Source organism: Anser brachyrhynchus (genome assembly GCF_964034855.1).
Source record: "Anser brachyrhynchus genome assembly, chromosome: 1".
Classification (NCBI taxonomy): Eukaryota; Metazoa; Chordata; class Aves; order Anseriformes; family Anatidae; genus Anser; species Anser brachyrhynchus.
Window position 1 is genome coordinate 12,501 of NC_137694.1, and position 24,209 is coordinate 36,709.

Here is a 24,209-nt window from a genome sequence, read left to right on the forward strand (position 1 = left end):
AAAAAACTTTAAAACCTTAACACACTAACCCCCAAACCCTAACCCTTTAACTCCAACCCTAACAACCTTAAAATCCTAACCCTAAACCCTATAAACCCTAACCCTGAAACCCAACCCTAGTGCCTTAGCCCTGAAACCCTAAAACCCTAACACCTTGTTAAAAACACTCTGTAACCAATAACATAGGCTCAGGCAAGGATCTCAGTGAGGTAGCATTTTTATTCACGAGTGCAATGGCAGGCGTCCCACAAGCCACCTACTAGTTCCATAACACAGTTTATATAAATTTTTTTTTTCCTCTCGGTGACCAGGACCCTCCCCAGTTTCCCAATTGACCGGGTAATCCAGGTTCACAATCTATCTGGTTCTTCACAGAAAATACACAGCTGCTGGCCTGTTACAAGTCAATTTTCTTTTTTTCTTGACTGGTTTCCTCTTTGAGGTGGTAATGTTTCTTACACCGTGATTTCCACCCAATTGCTCTAAGGATTGGGGTTGTCTGCATTTTACAAGGTTGTCTGGTAAGCTTTCTTATCACTGCAAGCATATCTCAATACCACCTTCCTTCCCTCTAAACGATGTAACTCTGTGCAAAAACATTTTTATTCCCACAACCTTGATCCCCTTACCCTAAAATCCTTATTCCCTTTAACCCTAACAACTCTAACCACAACCCTAACCCTTCATATCAACCCCCCAACGCTAATGACACTGACTAATGATCCAAACCCCAAACTGCCCCTAACCCCAGGCAACTGACAAAGAAACTGACGCATAGCTGAAAACTACAAAAAAGGCAAAACCCTGGATACACACCCCAAATCACAAACACGCGACCAAAATGCTACAGAAAAGCCCCAGACGCAGGCCCCAAGCACTACAGCTAGGCCCCAGAAGCTCAAGACACATCCCAAAGCCAAAATGCAAGCCCCAAACGCTACAGAAAAGCCCCCAAACACCAGACGCAGGCTGCAGAAGTCTACAAGCAGGCCCCAACCCACACCCAGACGCAGGCCCCAACCACACCCAGATGCAGACACCAACTGTCCAAAAGCAGCTCCCAACCCCCCCCCCGCCATGAACTGGACCCCACCCCACCCAGATGCAGGCCCCAGGCCCCAGACCCCACGCCCCAGACTCAGGCCCCGAAGGTGTACAACCAGCTCCCAACTGCCCCCCTCAAAGGGAGGCTCCAAAGCCCACCAGAGGACCCTAGAGTGTACAAGCAGCTCCCAACCCCCCCGGCACAGGCCCCAACCCCCCCAGACACAGGCCCCAAAGGTGTACAAGCAACTCCCCACCCTCCCCAGAGGCACGCCCCAAAGGTGTACAAACAGCCCCAACCCCCCAAGACCCAGACCCCTACAGCGTAGAAGCAGCTCCCACACCCCCCCAAGGCAGGCCCTAACAGTGTACAAGCAGCTCCCACCCCCCCCCAGACACAGGCCCCAAAGGTGTACAAGCAGCTCACAACCACCCCCCCAGAGGCAGGCCCCAACCCCCTCCAGATGCAAGCCCGAAAGGTGTACAACCAGCTCCAAACCCCTCCCCCCAGACACAGGCCCCAAGCCCCCCCAGACACAGGCCCCAAAGGTGTACAAGCAACTCCCCACCCTCCCTCCCCAGAGGCAGGCCCCAAAGGTGTACAACCAGCACCCGACCCCCCCCCAGATGCAAGCCCCAAAGGTGCACAAGCAGCTCCAAACCTCCCCCCCCCAACCCAGGCTTCCAGTGTACGAGCAGCTTCCACCCCCCCCAACGCAGGCTCCTATACTGTACAACCAGCTCTGAACCCCCCCACTCCCCAGAGACACAGGCACCAAGCCCCCGCAGAGGAAGGCCCCAAGGGTGTGCAAGCAGCTCCCAACACCCAACCCCCAGAGGCAGGCCCCAAAGCCCCATAGAGGGAAGGCCCTAGCGTGTACAAGCAGCTCCCAACCCCCTCCAGATGCAAGTCCCAAAGGTGTACAAGCAGCTCCCAAGCACCCCCGAGATGCAAGTCCCAAAGGTGGACAAGCAGCTCCCAAGCACCCCCGAAATGCAAGTCCCAAAGTTGGACAAGCAGCTCCCAAGCACCCCCAAGATGCAGATCCCTACATTGTACAAGCAGCTCCCAACACCTGCCCCCAAACGCAAGCCCATACTGTGTACAAGCAGCTTCCAACCCCCCCAGATGCAGGCCCTGACCCCACCCCCAGACACAGTACCCAAAGGTGTACAAGCAGCTCCACACCCCCCCCCCAAGACACAGGCCACAAAAGCCTAAATATATGCCAAGAAAGTATTAATGCAGGTGCCAAATGCTACAGACAGGCCCAAAAGCACAGGCACAGGCCCCAGATGCTCGAGGCCGAGACGTAACTTGGCTTTCTGAATTACTGGAAAGCGGCTTTCATTCTCAGCGAGGTGTGTGCAGGCTAGACAGGATGGGGCTTCAGGCACCTCTTCACCTGTGGAAACACACTGCCATCAGGCACTGCCATGCCAGACAAGCTTTTTCTGTTAAAACACCCTTCTCAGATGCCCTGCAGCATTCAAGTGACCTGCTTTGCTCCGATTCTAAAGACTGATGTTACAGCCCACCTTGCCTGTGGCACCTGATGAACAGAAGAGAAAGTAACCATACCGTTTGGAAACCGTCACTGCACGTGCCGCTCCTTGATGCTCTGTAACCTCTTCTCAAATCCTCAGCCACTTCTATGTAGAGCCTGCCATGACACGTGCAAAGCAAGATGGATACCCTTCGCAGTCACCTTGCGCAACTTGGCCATTCTGCGCCAACCCCACTCACGACCAGCCTGCCCTTCTCGTGCTGCTCTTCAGAGTGCAGCTTGGCCCCTCTGAGTCTGTGCAAGGCACCTGCGAAAGAAAAAGAAAAGCATAGGCCACGGCAGCATCCAAAGCCGCAGCACAGCTAGGACAGGTACTCTCACCTGCTCCCTTACTCTGCCCCCTCACCTGCCCTCGAGGCAGATGCTTCCATCTGCTCTCTTAAGCCAGCTACAACACCTCTGGAATATAAACAGGACTTTAACTGTATTTTGTGTAGTTAAGTAACTGCAGTGACAACCGCACCCCTAAAATAACTGCTAACGTCTGTTCATCGCTCACCTTGCCAAAAGCAGCTCTGGTCGTGACGTCCCAGGTTGTACACTGTGTTTCAGCTTTAACAAATGAAAACAGTCAGAAGATAATCATTCAGATGCCAGCATTAGCACCCATCCCTCAACAATACAAGGGACCCCATGGCTAATTTTATCATTTCAAAACAGCAGCCCCCTTGCCTCAGTACCTGGAAAGTAGATCAAGCCAGTCACTGGGTTGCCTACCGAGTCCTTCACAGTTCCAAAAGGAGCTCTTTCCTGTGACCAGTTCCTCCTAAGGTTTACACCTCTACTGGGGAGGGGAAAGAAATACAAATAAAAAAAATCAAAACCACACATGTGCAAGCTTTCAAGATTCAGTGACAGACCTCTCCTCTAGCACCACTCAAGCACTATGCAAACAGCTGCTCGCAAGCAGCTCAGGTCTCCCCCTCCACATTTGCCAAACACCACAGAGATGACTCTGTGCCAGCTGCCCTTCAGTACATGCCCAGAGGCAGACCGGATGTATTTGCCAAAACAGTCTGGACAATGTATTAGTACACCGATGGACCGCCACGGTAGCTACCATCACTAACTGCCAGGCAGGACAGCTCCAGGCCAAACACGCACACACAGGCACGCTACAAACATTACGAACAAAACACAGAACACAAGGCGCAAAAAAAAAAGAATGACTCCCAGAGGGAAGCCCTACAGCGACAGCAAGTCAGAACAGGTGCTCTGCAGCAGCAGACCCAAGGAGAGACTCAAATGTCACGACCTGCGACTGGAAGCAACTGCCAGAACTGGGATGATGGAGGCATAAAAAGCCTGCCTTCAAGGCAAGAGACCAGAATGATGGGGAGTGTAAACCCCAGAAGAAATCTCTTAGGAAATGAATTCCCAAGCAAGTGCTCCTGATGCGACCAAGATGACTTTTGCAAGAGTGAGGATGGAAACAGACGCGATCAGAAACCGAATATGATGCACAAGACCTGAAACACATCTGCACTTTAAGCTGCAACTGCAAGACAAGAAGTGCTCGGATCAGACCCATGATGACGAAACAAACATTTAGGACCTTTGGCACGGCTACCAAGTTGCCTGTCTAGACAGTCCAGTGCAAAAAGCAAGGAGGATATCAAGACCCAAGGAGTGCATGACAGAACATACGCTGCAGAAGCAGCGCTACAAGACAGATGGGAACTGTCCTGCCTGGCACAGACACTCACGCTACAAAATACCCCCTACTCCTTCTATTAGCCTGGAAACCCAGCCTCAAGCAGCCTGAAGGTGACCCAGCCTGAACCACCCTCACAGTGGCACCAAATATATTCAGCCAGCTGGCTCCATGCTGCTCTGGCTCCCAGCTCCCATCAGCCACACCACATATGCAAATACCAGGTGCCCCTCAACTTAGCTCTCAGATTGCTGGATGGTAAATTCCTTCCACCTCAAGAAATGCACAGGCACTGAGAGACATCTTAGTCCATTGCTGGGCTTATCATCGTCTGCAAAAACAGCGTACCGGCATTCACTAGCACACCGGCCCTGATGCCCACCTCCTCCGCAATGCTGACTACCACTGAAGCAACATACGGTTGTGCTCACCTGTTCTTCTCTGAGTCCAAGCTCCAACAGTACCGCCAGTATCACCCACACCACCTGGGAAAACAAAGGGATAAAGTGATCGTTGTGTTCTCAAGTAACCACCCACCACACTGCTCCTCTATCCCACCCAGCCTCACCTCAGACCCTCAGCGGATTCTGAGGAAGGCCTGCCACAGCACCTGCTAAAACAGAGGGGAAGCACTTCAAAGGCTTGCCTTAATGGGACCTTGCTTAGGAACACTGACTGGGCTGACGACCCTCTTGTTTTTCCTCAGCACTCCACGATGCGGGGATTCACCCTCTCCAAGGCTGCAGGAAGCACCCACAAACGAAAAAAAAGAAAAGGCAGATCCTCAGGCACCTCACAGGCACAGCCTACCTGCTGCAATACCTCTCTTTCACTAGCTCTTTTTCTTCAGCTGCTCACATGCTCCAACTCGGCTGGGCCGGCACCATGCGGCAGCGGGGCGGGCCGCAGCAGGCCTGCGCCACGCAGGGAGCCACCTCCCCCACCCCCCAAACCAGAAACATTAGTCCAAAACCACAGAACCGGGACCCCAAACCACATGGAGCCAGGCTCCCAAACCGTACATGAACATGAACACACACAAGCCCAAGACCGAGGGCCATGATGGCTACCATCAAGAAATGTAGACAACGTCAAGCTCTTGAGAGAGATCAGCCTTTTGAAGTCCCAATGAAAGACAAGAAACACTTCATTACTAGTCCCATGCCAACAAGACAATACATTTAAGACCCATGATGTGGTGCTCAGCAAGCACAGCAGAAGCCAAGAACTATGGGAACAAGACCTGATAAATGGATACTATAGTACACAGAAACAAACATACACCATGGAACACATGCTAGAACTGCCCTGCCTGGCACACGCTAGGCTGCAAAGGATAAACCCACGGTCTCTTTACCCAGTTGTTACTGGATCCTGTTCCTCTGCTGCACTGATTTAAAAGCCGTCCCCACGCACATATCACACACACACACACACACCAAGGTACAACCCCACCCAAGACACAGACAGGGCATTTCAGGTCAAACTTAGCTTTCGGGACTGCTGGAAAGCAGGCTTTATCCTCAAGGCACGCGCAGGCTAGATGAGATGGGGCTCCAGGCACCTCTTCACCTGTGGAAACACACTGCCATCAGACACCGCCACGCCAGACAAACTTTCCCTGTTAAAACACCCTTCTCAGATGCCCTGCGGCATTCAAGTGACCTGCTTTGCTCCAATTCTAAAGACTGACGTTACAGCCCACCTTGCCTGTGGCACCTGATAAACAGAAGAGAAAGCAACCGCAGCGCTTGGAAACCATCCCTGAACGTGCTGCTCCTTGTCACTCTCCGGCCTCATCTCAAGTCCTCAGCCACTTCTGTGGAGAGCCTGCCGTGGCACCTGCAAAGCAAGACGGAGACCTTTCATAGTCACCTCGCGCTACTGGGCCATTCCGCTCCAACCCAGCTCATAACCAACCCCCCTACTTACGCAGCTCTTCAGAATGCAGTTTGCTCCTTTGAGCCTGTGCGAGACACCTGTGAAAGAGGAAGAAAAGCATAGGCCAAGGCAGCATCCAAGGCCACAGCACAGCTAGGACAGTTACTCTCATCTACTGCCTTACCTCTACCCGCTTACCTACCCCGAGGCAGATGCTTCCATCTACCCTCCTAAGCCAGCTACAACACCTCTAAAACAGAAAAGAGGGGACACTTAGAGTGACAGTGAAAACCGGAAACCAACTTTACCTGCTACATCTGTTCATCGCTCACCTCGCCAGAGGCAGCTCTGGGTGCGACGCCCCAGGTTGTACGCTGTGTTTCAGCTTTAACAAATGAAAAGTCAGAAGATAATCATTCAGCTGCCAGCATTAGCACCCATCCCTCAACAACACAAGGGACCCCATTTCCAATGTTATCGTTTCAAAACAGCAGACAACTTGCCTCGGCACCTCAGAAGTAGACCAAGCCAGTCACCGAGCTGCCGAACGACAGCTTGACAGCTCCAGAAGGAGCTCTTTCCTGTGACCGGTTCCTCCTAAGGTTTATCTAGGACTGGAGAAAAAAAAAAAAACACTCCACATCTGCGAGCTTTCAGGATTCAGTGACAGACCTCTCCTCTAGCACCACTCAAGCACTATGCAAACAGCTGCTCGCAAGCAGCTCAGGTCTCCCCCTCCACATTTGCCAAACACCACAGAGATGACTCTGTGCCAGCTGCCCTTCAGTACGTGCCCAGAGGCAGACCGGATGTATTTGCCAAAACAGTCTGGACAATGTATTAGTACACCGATGGACCGCCACGGTAGCTACCATCACTAACTGCCAGGCAGGACAGCTCCAGGCCAAACACGCACACACAGGCACGCTACAAACATTACGAACAAAACACAGAACACAAGGCGCAAAAAAAAAAGAATGACTCCCAGAGGGAAGCCCTACAGCGACAGCAAGTCGGAACAGGTGCTCTGCAGCAGCAGACCCAAGGAGAGACTCAAATGTCACGACCTGCGACTGGAAGCAACTGCCAGAACTGGGATGATGGAGGCATAAAAAGCCTGCCTTTAAGACAAGAGACCAGAATGATGGGGAGTGCAAACCCCAGAAGAAATCTCTTAGGAAATGAATTCCCAAGCAAGAGCTCCTGATGCGACCCAGATGACTTCTGCAAGAGTGAGGATGGAAACAGATGCCATCTGAAACCGAATATGATGCACAAGACCTGAAACAGATCTGCACTTTAAGCTGCGACTGCCAGTCAAGAAGTGCTCAGATCAGCCCTACGATGATGAAACAAGCATTTAGGACCTTTGCTGTGGCTATCAAGTTGCACATCTAATCCGTCCAGTGGAAGAAGGCAATGAGGATATCAAGACCTGAGGAGCACGTAACTTATGATGATCGCATCAAGCAACATTTGATACAAAAAAAATACATGCACAGAAGAAATGATCTCTTTAGGCTCCCACTGCAAGACAAGAAATGCTCAGCTTCCGATTGAGCATCAGCATTATTCCAGTGAGGTCAAGTGTTCAACACCCTCAGGACGGCTTCCCCAGGGGCTGCCAAGCACCAGGAGCAACAGCACAGCACAGACAACACAGAACACAGACACCAAGCTGGAACTGCCCTGCCTGGCACGTTCTCAAGCCGTACCTGACAGAATCCCACCCCCCCACACACTCTGTCTGACCGTGAACAATCCTAAAAGGCCCCATCCACAGCAATGACTTAAAAGCACAGACCCTCACCTTATGTGTGCATTCAAAACCCAAAAGCAAACATAGCACTTGCCCCACAACTTAGCTTGGGAATGATGGGAGGCAGGTTCCATCCTCATCAAGGAACACGAAGGCTAGCCAGGACATTGGTTCCGTCACGAGGCTCCTCTTCACCTGCAGAAATAAAGTGCCATCAGGCACTGGCACACCAGCTAAACTTATTCCAGTGAAACACCCACCTCAAAAACAAAACAGTAGTCCACTGACCTGCTCTGCTACTGAAGTCAGATTGACAAACTCGAGACAACTGCCCGCCTTCCCCTGCCAACCACCCCCAAACACACTGTTTATTTGCCCCTGGACTTAATTCTCAGTGGTCACAATCCATCCTCAAGGTGGACCACAGAGGCCAACTAGGATGTTCCCAGTATCTTCTTCGTCCCCAGAAAAGAGGAGTCACCCAGAGGTGGGACCAATAGACTACCAAATCAAAAACAATGCCCTTTTTCCAACTTTTCTCCACTCACCTTCCCGATCCAGGCTTAGCGCTTCCATGTACTGTGCTGAGCCAAGGTCACGCAGCTTAGACCAAGGAGAAAGAACAAACAAAAATGACAATCCACAAAAGAGTCTATACCCACTCCTCTTCTTTCCTCCCCTACCCCAACAGCCAAGAAGCCCCAGACCGACATTTCCATACCCAGTACCACCGCTTTGCTCACCTAACATCCCAAGGAGATGCATCACGCTCCCAGCTCCTCTTGCGCTGCGAGCATCTCCAGCATTTCAGGAACTGGAACCGCTGACACCTGACGCGCCTCAGGAATGTGGCAGATGATGTACTCTGCTGTCGCAAGGTGCTTCCAAAGCCTGCCCAACAGGCAAAGCAGACTAACACAATCCACTGACCAACTCAGGGCCCACATTGCTGTCTACTCACCCTCATGCCTCATTCAAGTGTTCGTGCCCATGCCCTGGGCTACAAGAAACAAAAAGAGGAGGTCATATCCGTGATGGACACGCAAACAGTACAGCTCCTTGCAGACGACTCAAACACAGAGATGAGAGCCAGAAAAAAAAAAAACACTCTCAGGTCCACAAATGCCAAAAGGCCATGAATGCACAGCAGCCCCAACAGGGGTAATCACAGACTTATCCTTTACAGATGAGAAAGGTGACCCTGCTCAGTCTCTCCGTAATACTGCACTTATGCGGTCAAGCCCCTTCTGATGCGTACTGAAGCTCCTTGTGAAGCCTCTGGAAAGTTATGCAAATGGCTTAATATACCTAGAGATTAAAAGATAACTCCAAAAAAAGGAACCGTAACCCACCATTTCCCAAAAACAAGTCCCAAAAGCAAGATAGCCGGCAACACCTCCTAAGCACACCTCTATTACGTGAATTCCAAGCACTTAAAATCTAGAAGGCTGCAAGGTCTAAAGACTCTACAGCCACCCAAACCACAGGCAAAACCTCCGAAAATATAACAAACTGTCCCTAACCCTGAAAAAGACTACACCTTACACACCTACTGCTGCTCTTTTCAGATACATGCTTACACAGGGAGCTTCGATGCTACTTATCTCCTAAACCCTGCTCCATCAATTTGCCACTAAGGTTATAACTTTGATATTATTTGCCTTAATTCTGCAGAAATCATAAGGGACCCAGAACCACAAAGCAAACACAAAGTAACACTGCCATCCTATCCGTAAACATGCTATAACAATTACTCACCTGAAGAAGAGCTGCATGCAATACAGGCACCTATTACTAGATTGGTTTACTCTAACAGATCCTACTAGTTGTTACCTCACAAAGATGGGCATACCAGTCTCTACTTGGAAACGCATCAGTCCATAGACTCTTAACCACCTAAAGAAACCTGCAACTGACTGAAGGAAAAACAAAGCACTTACCCCAAAGTGCAGCCCAGGCAGAATGAACTCTCTAATGGGATGCCTGTGACTCAATTACCACTAGGCCCTGCCTGGAACCCAAAGCCAATCACCTGGGAAAGGGGAGGGGCAAAACACAAGAAAGTAGAAAGAGGAGAGGCAGCAGCTGTGGTTTATTTATGTGGCTTAGCTCAACAGCATGCAGAGGGCAGACAAGAGAACTGGGGTGTTTCTAGAAGCAACAATCCCCATGCTTTTGCTTCAGCCTTGAACATTGAAAGCTTTGAATACTGAAAGTTTTTCTCCTCTACCAACACCTGTCTCAGGAACCAAACAGCATTCAAGTGACCTGCTTTGCTCCTATTCTAAAGACTATCACAGCCCACCTTGCCTGTGGCACCTGATAAACAGAAGAGAAAGCAACCACAGCAATAAAAGCCACAGCACCCTTAGGACAGTTACTCTCATCCCCTCCTTTACCTCAGCTGCTTACCTACCCCACATGGCAGATGCTTCCACCCGTTCTCTGAAGCCGCCTAGAGCACCTCTAAAAGAGAAACTGGAATTTTACTCTATTTGATGTAGTAGAGTAAGTGCAGCGACAACCGCACCCCAAAAATAACAGCTACCTCTGTTCATCACTCACCAGAGTCACTCCAGAGGTAGCTCGGGTCGTGACGTCCTGTACTGCACATTGCATTTCAGCCTGAACAAAGGAAAACACAGTCAGAAGATACACATTCAGCTGACAGCATTAGCACCCATCCCTCAACAACATAGGTGATCCCATATTTAATGTTTTCGTTTCAAAACAGCAGTCCACTTGCCTCTGTAGCTGGAAGTTAGATCCAAGCTCGAAAGGAACGGCCACCATCACCCATGCCACCTGGGAACACAGAAGGACAAAATGACCACTGTGCTTGCAAGCAACCACCTGCCACACTGCTCCTCTATTCCAAACAGTCTCACTTCAGACCCTCAGAGGGAAACACCCAAATGTCTTCCCTTCGCTTCAGATAAGGGATGACCAGGCTGATAAAACTCTCACCTTCCCTCACTGCTCTGTGACACGGGGAGTTCCCTAACCAAGACTGCACGAAGCACCTGCAGAGACAAGAGAAAAGCACACCCTGAGGCACCTCACAGCCACAGCATACCTGCTGCAATACCTCTCTCTTCCCAGCTCCTTTACTTCAGCTGCTCACCAGCTCAAACTGAGATTCTTCGCTCACAGCACCGCAGCAAACTCTGCCCGGGCCACACAACACACACTGCACAAGCTACATTGTTTAAGACACACAAGCTGGAACGTTCCTGCCCAACAACCAGTGGCATCGCACAGGAAGGATGCCGCACGCTCCTAGAAACCAAACCTACCAGTCCTGAACAGCTCCCCTGCCAGACAACTCCCCATCTCCTCCTGCCAACCACGCTCAGCACATACACTATTTGGCCTTCAAAAAAAAAAAAAAAGTAAGAACATACACACACACACACAGAAAAAAAAAAATGAGCTCCACAAATGCCAAAAAGCCATGCACACACAGCAGCCCCGGCAGGGGTAATCACAGACTTACCCTTTACAGATGAAAAAGGTAACCCTGATACGACCCTGCTCAGTCTCTTGGTAATACTGCGCCTACGTGGTCAAGCCTCTTGAAGTCAGTACTCAAGCTCTTTTCAGTCCTCTGGAGAGTTACACAAGTGGTTTGATACATCTAGAGATTAAAATACAACCCAAAACCAGAAGTGTACCTCACCAACCCAAAAACAAGTGAGCCAGCAACCTCTGCTAAATATCCCTCTAGTAAGTGATTTCCAAGCACTTAAAATCTAGAAATCCATAGACTCCAACCTGCCCAAAGAACCCTGCAACTGACTGAAGGAAAAACAAAGCACTTACCCCAAAGAGCAGCCCAGGCACAATGAACTCCCTAATGGCATACCTGGGGCTCATATACCATTTGGCCCCGCCCAGCACCCAAGCCCAATCACCTGGGAAAGGGGAGGGGCAAAGCACAAGAAAGTAGAAAGAGAGCAGGAGGAGCAGCAGCTATGGTTTTTTTTGTTTGTTTGTTTTTTCTGGCCTAGCTCAACAGCATGCAGAGTGCAGACAAGAGAACTAGGGTGTTTCTAGAAGCAACAATCCCTGTGCTTTTGCCTCAGCTTTGAATATTGAAAGGACAATATGACCAAGCAAGTAACTGAACTTTTTTTCAACTGCAAGTAGCTCAAACCGTTGTTTTATACAGGAAGAAAAATCTAGGAGCATAACAGATTACACACCAGAAAAAAAGATCAATTCTATGTAATAACATCACTCGCAGCATAAATCACATACTTGAGTAGGCTATCTGAAAACCAGAAGGCAATGCTGATGGGTAAAAACACATGACAGGACACTGGATCCTGGCCCTCTGCTGCACCGACTTAAAACCCATCCCTACACTCACCACGGTGCAACCCCAACCCAAACACAGACACAGCATTTCAGGCTACACGGGATGGGGCTTCAGGCACCTCTTCACCTACCGAGGAAGACTGCCATCAGGAACTGCCACGCCAGACAACCTTTTTCCTCTACAACACCTTTCTCAGGAACCAAACAGCATTCAAGTTGTTAGCGTTCATGAAAACACATAATCCACAAAGTGATTATAGGAAGGTGCTTTATTAGGCACCGGAAGTTAGGGGCATGCCTGCCCAAATCTAACTTCGTCTGATTTGTTTTCTTAGTTCTCTTTTATCTCCTAAGATATTACATATGCATTAGGGTTCACAACTCATCTATGCATATTCATTTCCTAGCTCCGCCTAGCCTCGCTTCGTATGCTAATTATCTTATCAGTCCTTCTGCGCTTGCGTACTAATCTCTGGTGGTCGTCTGGGTGGTCGTCAGGATGAAGTAAGATGTCTTCATCAGAGTTGAACTTTTTAACCTTTCCTTCTCACGCATGCTCTCTGAGCCCTTGGTCTCAGTCCAAACTGCAAGGTTGGTTTGATCCAGTTCCCAGGGTCCAAGAAGCCCCAGTTATCTAGATGTCTGCAAATTGAGCATTCTTTTAATCCTCCTTACTCCTCATCATGAATTGGTGCATTCTCATGTTACCCTTGCACATATATTTTGTATCTTCCAAGTACAGCCTCGGAACAGTACATCGCAAATGTAACATATTAAACAATATTGTATTATTTCTTCTTCTATTACTAACATTTCCCCCCTTTGAAAGCATTTCACTCCTTTCGAGGAGGGCAAATGCTTTCACTAACTAACTAAAATGTTTTACACTCAGTGCTCACCAATAATATAATCAAGGAAAATTACTTCATTAGGAATCAAGAAAATTGCAAAGATTAGGATTGTCACAACATTTCATAAGTCCACCACTTCTGCTTTATGTTATGTTCGCTCTTCTGGTTGGTTTCACTTGATCTGAAACCGATCTTGTCTATTCGGTTTTCATTGCATTTCGCCTCCTCGGTTCCTCAGATTCTTTCTCTGAAATCCAAAGTTGTTAGATGCCGGTGGAGGATATTGAGGATGTGGTTCCATTTGCCGAGCAATGGTTTGCATCGCTGTCCAGTTCCAGGTTGTCTTCCTTAGAACCAGACTTTTCAGCATTATAAATGTTAACCAAATTAGTATCCCTACAATCACCAATATAATTATTGTCTCCAGTAAGGACTTAACCCAATTACTAATATTCCATCAGCTAAAAATTTTATCCAACCAGCTTGTTGTCATATCTTTCTCTTCCTGTTCTGCTTCTTGTTCTACTCAAGCCAGTTGTTCTATGACTTGTTCTACATCAATAGTCACATTTGAAATGTGGATGCAGCAATGATCAATATGATCTTTTAGAAATCCGCATACTCCATGTTCCTTTAATAACAGTGTATCTAATGCCAATAGATTTTTGTAGCACCATTTTAGTTGTAGATTGTAGTTGGATATTAAGGTCTCTAAAGCCTTCTTTTGGGGCTCTCTTGCGCCTACTCACTTGTCTTGTAAGTTTATAAATCATTTCCCTATTTCGATAAGTAACTACCTTTGCAAATAGAGATTCTAATGCCCAATTGAATTTTACTCCATCCGAGGGTTCATGCCATATATCTTCATCTGCCCCTTCTTCTAAACTTCTTTTTGCTCTACTAATTTGTAGGGTTTCCAACTTTCCCTTAAAAGGAGACTTTTTCCATATTGGACGCAGTGGGGGGAGGGAGTCCTAGAGTTATTTCTTTTAGTTCCCCATCTATCGGCAGGTGTGTAGTCCAAGTTCCATTACTGGCTGCCCATACAAATTGTCCTGGACTTTGTATGGTACTATAGCTACAATCCACTGCGACTTGACTAGCCTGGCTATTTCTTTCCGAATTGTACTTAATTCCTCGGCAAACACATCCTGCCCTAAGAGCTATCAATACCAGAAGTAAGTGCTCGATATCTTCATTATTACTGTCGCAAGTATATTTCTTCTCACAAGTCCACCAAGCTACCTTTGTTGACTCTTGTCTACCACTACTATCAACCCAGCTTACTGTATAAAACTGATCAGTTCCATTCTGCTTTCCCTGCCATTTAATACACCATGATGTATTCCCTCCATACTGGAATTTCTGCAATAAACTTACTGTCCAAGAACTATCCCACCCTTTCATTCCTTTTGGCTCATTTTTCTCCTGACATTCCCAAACAATCTTTTCTCTAACTCCTTCTACTACACGTAGTTCGTCGTAATAACACTGTCCCACATTCTTAAATCTGCCTATCGTTATGAATTGGTAGTTCTTCTTCTTTTCACATTCAGACCTTGATGTTGGGGGGCTCAGTTTCCTATAGTATTGTGTAACATTTATCCTCTCTAAAACTTTCACTTCTTTACATTGAATTGTTTCATTTCCTTTTACTTGGGGCTGTGGGGAGGTTATTATACCCCACTCAAGCGGGTCCCCCGTTGCTTTTGGAATGGGCATACAAGCAGTAATTCTATCAGTTCCTTTAATTATGGCAACATCTTTAACCAATCCTACAAGTAAATTCTCTGATGGTTGCCTGTGTGGGATCTGTACCACTTGTGTCCATGGTACCTGGCCCTCTCTTTTTCTTCTAGATCCTTTTCGGTGGGCTACCAATATTCCTTTATCCAATTTTGGATATACCAATATTTCTCTTATCCCGTAATCTGTGCTATTTTCATGTGTTACCATGCACCGGTAGTTTCCTTTGTTGACTTCAGTAACACTAAACAGGGTTCAGGTGGTAGCTCCTCTCAGTTGTTGGCCCAATTCTATGGTTTTACTTACGTACGCCTTCCCCTTCCATCCAGCCTTCAATCCTGTATTGTCCCTGGTTGTGTCTACGTATATTTCCTGGCTCTGACCGGAGTCACTTATTTTTTCCCAGACCACCTTTAGAGAGCTAATTGTTATTGGTTTATCGTTATGCATTCCACATTCCAAAGTAACATTTTCTCCTCTGAATATTTCCTCTTTCTTATATTTTTCTGGTATTTCTAGGAACTCAATTACAAGGTATTTACACAAAACAATTACTGTTATCGTTACTGTTGTTAAGAACCCCAACATTGTATGGTTATACGCGCCTCATCTGTAGTTTTGTATCTCCGATTGCTCGCACTGACCAAAATTCGGGAACCTTTTTCACCCGAGTATAATGAATCCAAGCATCCACCCCTTCTACCTTTACAGCTGTAAAAGTAGTCAATAATACTTGATAAGGTCCGGCCCACCATTCTCTCAGGGGTTCTTCATTCCAGTTTTTAATGTACACTCAGTCACCTGGCTGAATATCGTGGACAGGATTTTCCAGTGACAACGGTTGGTTCCACACCAGAACACTTTGAAGTTGAGCTAAAGTTTTACCAAGAGACAATATATAATTATAAACGTCCTGGCTCCCTGTTATATGCATATTAGGATTTGGTTCTGGGGATTCATAAGGCTTTCCATACATTATCTCGTATGGGCTTACTGACATTCCACTCCTTGCCTTTATCCTTATTCTCAGTAAAGCTATAGGCAAAGCTTGTGGCCATTGTATTTTGGCTTCCTGGCAGATTTTACTGATCTGTCCCTTTAGAGTTTGGTTCATCCTTTCTACCTGTCCGCTAGATTGGAGTCTCCATGCAGTATGTAAATTCCAAGAAATTCCTAATAGCCGGCTTACGTCTTTAACCACAGATGCAACAAAGCGGGGTCCCCTATCCGAGGATATTCCTAACGGAAACCCCAAACCTCGGAATGGTTTTCCATTATATAACCATTTTACTGTCTCTGTAGCTTGATTGGTGCGACAGGGAAGGGTTTCTGGCCATCCGGAAAAGGTGTCAACCCCTACTAACAAATACCTATATCTCCCAGTCCTAGGTAACTCTACAAAATCAACTTGCCAGTAATCTCCTGGTTCTATTCCTACTCTAACTCTTCCCACCTCAGCATGTTTTCTTGCTACTGGATTATTTTTCAGACAAATCTCACACTGACATTACTGATTTTGCCATTGTTAACATATGTGTAGAGACAATGCTACGTTTAAAAATGTTACCATTGCCTCTGCACCCCAGTGACACTCATTATGTCTTGTCTGAAGTATTTCTCGCATCACCAAGGGAGGTATTACTACCTGGCCCATAGCGGTTACATACCGTCCATCAGAGTTCTTTCGGGCCTTTAGGAGATTTGCTAATTTCTCATCCTCTGGCGAATATCTTGGTTCCTCGGGAAGATTAAAACAAGTGGTGCCTACCTTGAGTACTACCAAAGCCATTACATTCCACACCTCCCGAGCAATTTGTCGAGCTGCTCGATCTGCCAGCCGATTCCCTTCTGATATTTTCAAGGTTCCTCCTTGATGAGCTTTACAGTGCATAATAGCCACTTGTTTTGGATTTTGTACCGCATTTATCAAATTTAACACCTCCTCTTGATAGCTTATATTGGCTCCTTGCGAGGACAACAGCCCTCTTTCTTTCCATAATGCTCCATGAACATGGACTACTCCAAAAGCATACTTTGAATCTGTCCAAATATTTACCATCTTTCCTTTACTCAGTTCCAGTGCTCGAGGTAGGGCTATCAGTTCCACTCGCTGTGCTGATGTTTCAGGTGGTAAAGGTTTTGCTTCGATTACTGTCTTCAGGGTTGTTACTACATACCCTGCATATCACGTTCCATTCTCCACAAAACTACTACCATCAGTAAAAAGTTCCCAGTCATACCTTTCAAAGGGTACATCCTTCAAATCCTCGCGGCTGGCATGGGTATGTTCACTTATTTCCACACAATTGTGTTCCAACAGTCCTTCTTCTGGAACAGTTCCTAGAAATACTGCTGAATTTAACAGGTTAGTTGTTTTCAAGGTTACGTCATCTTGTTCAGTTAGTATTGCCTGATATTTCATCATTCGTCTGGGTGATAACCAGTGGCCCTCCCTTTTGTTCTAAAACAGTTGTTACCATATGTGGTACAAAAACTTCAATATGTTTTCCCATTCGAAGACAAATAATTTTCCACTATCTTTATCAAGAGGTATGCAAGAGAAGGCATCCTTTAAATCTATCACAGTAAACCATTTATATATCTCTCTCACAGATGTTAATAATGTGTAAGGATTAGCCACTACTGGGTGAATGTCCTTTGTTATTTCATTTATTGCTCTAAGATCTTGTACCAATCTATATTCGCCATTCCGCTTCTTTACTGGAAAAATTGGAGTATTGTATTCCCATTTACATTCTTCCAAAATCTGATATTTGAGAAATTTGTCAATAATTTTCACTGTCCCCTGCCTAGCTTCTATCTTAAGTGGATACTGTTTGATTCAAACAGGTTTGGCTCTTTCCTTTAATTCCACCTTTACCAGTTGTGCCAGTTTCGACTTCCCTGGTACATCTGTTTCCCGTACTGTTGGTATAACTGCATTTTCTACTTCTCTTGGAATATTAACAAAGGGTTTATCTTTGATCATTAGGATTTGTCCTACTTTGGACTCAGGTACCTTCATTATTAATTCTCCATCCTCAGAGGTTATTGTTGCATCTAATTTAGCTAATAGATCTCGTCCCAAGAGTGGAATCGGGCATTCTGGTACATACAAAAAATCATGGTTTAGTTCCTTACCCCCAAAACGCAAATCAAGGGGTTGTAAGAATGGCCGTTCCTCCTCCTTCCCTGTGGCTCCAATTATTGTAGTTGTCTTAGTTCCTAATCGTCCTTTTAAACTATTTAACACTGAATATGTTGCTCCTATTACGTTTACAGACGAATTAACACAGAGAAAGAAGCTCCTGTAACCAACAACAACAAAAAAATTCAAGCCTCTCGCTTTGTTTCCTAGCTTTATTTCAACTAGTGGACCTGCTAGGGTAGATGCCCCAGGTCCCCGTCATTTCTGACTGTTGTAAGTTTATCCTGCAGCCTAAGACAAATTCTTTCTGATATCAGGGGCCGATTGCCCTAGAAAGAGGCTAGCCAATTGCCTCTGTTTGTTTTCTGAAGCCAGGTCCAAATTTTCTGTCCTTTTTTTTTATTCATTGCATTTCAAAGTTGGTCCAAAAATTCAAAAATTCCATAGGGTTTTCTTTTGGACCTTGTTGGAACAGATTCTCAATTCCCAATTTAACCAGATTTTGGTATTTACATAATTTCCGGGGTGGTAAGGGTCTCAGTGTGGGGGGGGTCGGTCAGGGGAATGCAATGGTTGAAAGTTCCCTGAGCGGTCCCATTGGCAATCTGAGCTCACATATGAACTCAGGTTGTTTTAAGAGTTAGCTGCTTTTCTGTTTCCATGACAACTCTCTCGGACCCATCATGGTCCCTCCGCCCCAGAGGGCTCACACCGTGATTTTGAGATCTCAGCCTCAGGTTGAGGCGGAACTATTAACATTCCTACATCCTCTTCCCCTGCTCGTTCAACTTCAAACAGCTCTGTTAAATACTACATGCCACAAAACCTTTAACACCTTCAACAACCCTTTTAACACTTCCTTTATCTTCCTCCAGCCTGTACTTTTCTAATGCCAACACCAAAGGCTCAGTCAGGGGCCAGCTTAATTCCATACATTTCCCTCCAAGATGCTGAAACAAAGTATCAGTATACAACATTTCATCCTATTTTCCTTCTCTCCTCAAAAACAACATTAATTGCAAGACACTGTTATAGTCGATTGATCCATAAAGTGGCCATTTAGTTTATATAGTGGCCACAATTGATTGCAATACTTAGCGGAAATCCTCTTGCTTTCCGCGCCCCCCCCACTCCCCGTTCCGACAATATCCTTGCAATGTGCCAACCCAAGGAGGCTTTCTTTAAAACGTCTTTGTTTTGGATATTACCCATTTCCTTGATTTCCCATTCCCTTTTATTTATTTATATTAATTACTGTCCCTTGTTTCAATTTCCACGCAAACCTTTTTTTGGAAGGTTTTTACTATGTTTTCCTAATCTTCTCAAATGTCCCAATTCTCTGGGATTAGACTCCACATACAAACTTCACTATTTCAGATTATTAATGAGCCCCGTTCCATATCATAAATCTGGATCATAAATCCACAGGACTTCGGAAAAACACCTGAAGCACTCAGCCTTCCGTCTTCTAGACAAACAATACCACCTTTTCCACAAAATTTACATTTCAACAAGGCCGAATTTCAAGCCGAATGCTAATTTTTCTCACACACTTTGTTAGTAAGCCTACACAAAACAAGGAATCACTCCTGTGTATCCATCAAGATGGGGGGTTTAAAAGGTATTGAGGCCTAAATAAATTCGCTCTCCCCCTTCTTACCAAATTCCCAGGGCTCAAGCCCGAACCACCAAAGAAGTGACTCTACATTCTACCGCTTTGATAATCAGTCAGCCCCCCTCCCCCGATACTTGGGAAACTGACCAAACACCACCGCAAATATACCGAAACTTTTAACCTGTTACTTAGATAATGCTCCCACCTTCCTCCTTGTCACACTCAAAACATGAAAGAACGAAATAGGATTACAAGATGCACCGCCGGGCCCATATATTGGGCACCACCAATCAACATTTGGATAAAACAGCACTTCTTTTCGGTCTGTCATGCGCTTTGTTCGTCTCCGGCCGCTCCCCTCGCAGAGAATACGGAACCGCGGATCGGAACTCCGCACTCGCTTCGCAGCGATGCTGCGTCTCACTCACAACACAATCACGCAATCACACAGAGAGGCCCCTTGCACTTCTCGCTCACAAAATAACATTAATTGTAAGATAGTATTGTACTGTAAGGTTCCGTTTTCTGGACAACTTTCTTGATCTTCTAGTTCATACTGTGGCCACCAAACATTACAGTAATCAACCAGTTTACCCTTTCGTAACTCCTGCCCGAAACACCCCTCCTTCCAGTGTGCTAGTAAACAGCCCAAAGGGGAGGATCGCGGTACCGAAGCATTACCGCACAGAGTACTTTTAAGTTTTTCCATTATCAGCTATAGCTTTTACCGAACCGAACCAGATGCTGAGCCTGCAGCAAAACCAGACCACTGATGCCAAACCTGCAGCGCTTTCGCGACTGTCTGACGGACGGCGCCTAGGCTTACCACGGGAATTCCCTAGCCCAACCGTGCGTGGCTTTCGCTGCGTCTGACCGGCAAGCTCCCAGACCAGATCGGTACCGATTACCAGAAAGCACCTTTTTCTTACCCTTTCAGAGGTACGTTGTGAGCAGCGGGGGTCGGTCGCGGCCGATGGCTCCCCGAGAAACTCCTCGGTGCCGGCTGGAGCGTGATCAGTTCGCGAGCCGCCTCAGCAGTGCCCACGAGGCCCCACCTGGGTCGCCAAAATGTTAGCGTTCATGAAAACACATAATCCACAAAGTGATTATATAAAGGTGCTTTATTAGGCGCCGGAAGTTAGGGGCACGCCTGCCCAAATCTAACTTCATCTGATTTGTTCTCTTAGTTCTCTTTTATCTCCTAAGATATTACATATGCATTAGGTTTCACAACTCATCTATGCATATTCATTTCCTAGCTCCGCCTAGCCTCGCTTCGTATGCTAATTATCTTATCAGTCCTTCTGCGCTTGCGTACTAATCTCTGGTGGTCGTCTGGGGGGTCGTCGGGATGAAGTAAGATGTCTTCATCAGAGTTGAACTTTTTAACCTTTCCTTCTCACGCATGCTCTCTAAGCCCTTGGTCTCAGTCCAAACTGCAAGGTTGGTTTGATCCAGTTCCCAGAGTCCAAGAAGCCCCAGTTATCTAGATGTCTGGCAAATTGAGCATTCTTTTAGTCCTCCTTACTCCTCATCATGAATTGGTGCATTCTCATGTTACCCTTGCACATATATTTTGTATCTTCCAAGTACAGCCTCGGAACAGTACATCGCAAATGTAACATATTAAACAATATTGTATTATTTCTTCTTCTGTTACTAAGAAAGTGACCTGCTTTGCTCCTATTCTAAAGACTATCACAGCCCACCTTGCCTGTGGCACCTGATAAGCAGAAGAGAAAGCAACCACAGCAGCAAAAGCCACAGCACCCCTAGGACAGTTACTCTCAACCGCTCTTTTACTTCACCCACTCACCTAACCCCCGAGGCAGATGTTTCCATCTGCTCTCAAGCCACCTAAAGCACCTCTAAAAGGCAAAATGGATTTTTATTCTACTTTTTGTAATAACTTAACTGCGGTGACAACCACACCCCAAAAATAACTGCTACCTCTGTTCATTGCTCACCTTGCCTTAGGTAGCTCGGGTCGCAACGTCCTGTATTGCGCACTGCATTTCAGCTTGAACAAAGGAAAACACGGTCAAAAGATAAACATTCAGCTGCCAGCATTACCACCCACCCTTCAACACCACAAGTGACCCTATATTTAATTTTATCATTTCAAAAGAGCAGTCCACTTGCCTCTGTACCTGGAAAGTAGATCCAAGCTCAAACGCGGCCACCTGCAAGGCCGGGGGGGGGGGGGGGGGAGGGGGAGGCATTTGGCAGCCACCTGCAAGGTGGGGGGGGCACCTGGCAGTTTTGCTCTAACAGACCCTACTAGTTACCTCAAAAAGATGGGCTTACCGGTCTCGATTTGAAACGCATCAGTCCATAGGCTCTGACCCACCTAAAGAACCCTGCAACTGACTGAAGGAAAAACAAAGCCCCCACCCCAAAGAGCAGCCCAGGCAGAATGCCTGCCCTAATCATGTGGAAAATGGGAGGGGCCGTGCATGAGAAGAGATAAAGAGAGCAGGAGGAACAGCAGCCCTGTTTTTGGTCTGGCTTAGGTCAACAGCGTGCAGAGTGCAGCACAGGCAATCAGCCTGTTTCTCCTGAAAGACTTACCTTAGCTTTGGTGAAGGAAACTGACCGGGCTGACAACCCTCTCACCTTTTTGCACCACTCCACAACATGGGGAATTCACCTCTCCAAGGCTGCACGAGGGAACTGCAGAACCAAGACAAAGCACACCCTGAGGCACCTCATAACCACAGCCTACCTACCTACTGCAATACCTCTGCAATACTTATACCTCTCTTCCCAGCTGTTTTACCTCTGCTGCTCTCCATCTCCAAATCACATTCTTTTAACTGTCACGCAGAGCGGTGGTCCTCCAGGTGCCATAGAGCAGCGCCATTATTTTTTTTCTTTTTTAATTTCAAAACAGCTTCCCTTCGAAGCTTCCCTTCCGCTTCCCTCTGGAAATGGACAGTAGGTCAAGCCAGTCAACGAGTTGCCAACGCAGAGCTTCACAGTTCCAGAAGGTGCTCTTTCATTCGACTGATTCCTCATAAGTGTTACCTACCACTAGCAAAAGCAATAAACAGACTGCAAACAGGCATCGCCACATTTGACAAACTTCATGTTTTTAATTTTATCATTTCAAAACAGCAGTCCGCTTGCCTTTACATCTGAAAAGGCAGATCAAACCAGTCACCAAGTTGCCGAACAAGAACTTGACAGTTCCAGGAAGTGCTGTTTCCTTTGACCGGTTCCTCCTAAGGTTTACCTACTGCTGGAAAAAAAGAAAAAAAGACTCTGTGCCAGCTGCCCTTAAGTACTCACCCAGAGCTTGAGTATTCGCCCAGAGACAGACCAGATGTCTTTCCCAAAAGAGTCAGGACAATGTGTTATTGCACTGTTGGACCACCATGTTAGCTACCATTACTAATTGCCAGGCAGGACAGCTCCAGGCCAAACACACACATAAAAAGGCACACTACAAACATCATGAACAAAACATGGGAAAAGAATTACTTACACTATAAGAATTACTATAACAATTACTCACCTGAAGAAGAGCTGCATGCAATAAAGGCACCTACTACTATATAGATTAATCTACTTTAGATGATCCTACTAGATGGTACCTTAAATAGACATACTTATCTCTTTCAACTTGGAAACACACCAGCCCATAGACTCTGACCCACCTAAAAAAAAGAAAAAAAAACAAAACAAAACAAAACAAAAAAAACACAAAAAACTGCAACTGACTGAAGGAAAAACAAAGCACTTACCCCCAAAGAGCAGCTCAGGCAGAATGAGCTCTCTAATAGGACACCTGCGGCTCACAGCATTAGGCCCCACCCGGCACCCTGCCCCAATCACCTGGGAAAGAGGAGGGGCAAAGCACAGGAAGGGATAAAGAGTGCAGGAGGAGCAGCAGCTGCATTTTTTTTATTTGGCTTAGCTCAATGGTGTGTGGAGTGTTACTAGAAGCAACAATTTCTGTGCTTTTGCTTCAATTCTGATTATTGAGACAACAATATGACCAAGTAGGTAACTAAAACTTTTTTTTGACTGTAATTAGTTGAAACCTTTCTTTACATAGGTAGAAATAATCTAGGAGTGTAACAGATTACAAACCACCAAAAAAGCAATTCAATGTAGTAAAATAACTCACAGGAGAAGTAACATACCTTAGTAGACTATCTAAAAAACAAAAGGCTATGCAGATAGGTCCGAAAAAGTCAACCCAATCAAGATCTGAAAAGGGTACAGACATTCTCAAAAGGAGAAAGGAAAAAATAGTGGCACAGTACAAGCTGGAAAGGATGCTGCGCAGATTTAAAAGATCTGTAAGACCTCAGGAGGGACCTGAGCAGAGCACCTAGGTCCTTGGAAAGTGTGTGTGTGGGGGGGGGGGTAGGCAGGGACTAGGAATACTAAGTTGAGGAGAAAATGAGCGTTGTGAGCCTGAAGTGTGTACAAGCATCATAAAGAGGGCTCCTGAGAGGACGGGGAAACAAAGGGAAAGCTGCTTACTTCTGAGCAGTAGTCCTTGATCTTCATGCCACAGACATTTGTCTCACATGCTCAGCACATGAGTTTAGGGGCCCCCGTACATTGAAGGCTTCTTACCTCTAAGTCCTACATGGCTCTGCCTGCGTTACT

General features: G+C 46.6%; 1 long non-coding RNA gene across 1 annotated transcript in view; it reads right to left on the bottom strand.

The window, feature by feature from the left end:
• Nucleotides 1–2,267: 2,267 nt before the first annotated feature.
• LOC308196806 overlaps nt 2,268–24,209 on the bottom strand; it is a 32,301-nt gene continuing 10,359 nt past the window's right edge. Inside the window, exons 6-30 of the long non-coding RNA XR_013952413.1 lie at nt 22,366–22,827; nt 22,158–22,259; nt 21,554–21,606; nt 17,965–20,641; nt 17,064–17,172; nt 11,403–11,543; nt 10,874–10,929; nt 10,653–10,711; nt 10,472–10,531; nt 10,323–10,372; nt 8,650–9,938; nt 8,455–8,509; nt 8,001–8,101; nt 6,651–6,761; nt 6,480–6,532; nt 6,350–6,397; nt 6,199–6,245; nt 5,972–6,108; nt 4,913–5,838; nt 4,698–4,751; nt 4,503–4,623; nt 3,293–3,396; nt 3,112–3,164; nt 2,627–2,859; nt 2,268–2,450 (exon numbers count right to left, since the gene is read on the bottom strand). This is a non-coding gene — a long non-coding RNA (uncharacterized lncRNA). The remainder of the gene's footprint in view (nt 2,451–2,626; nt 2,860–3,111; nt 3,165–3,292; nt 3,397–4,502; nt 4,624–4,697; nt 4,752–4,912; nt 5,839–5,971; nt 6,109–6,198; nt 6,246–6,349; nt 6,398–6,479; nt 6,533–6,650; nt 6,762–8,000; nt 8,102–8,454; nt 8,510–8,649; nt 9,939–10,322; nt 10,373–10,471; nt 10,532–10,652; nt 10,712–10,873; nt 10,930–11,402; nt 11,544–17,063; nt 17,173–17,964; nt 20,642–21,553; nt 21,607–22,157; nt 22,260–22,365; nt 22,828–24,209) is intronic.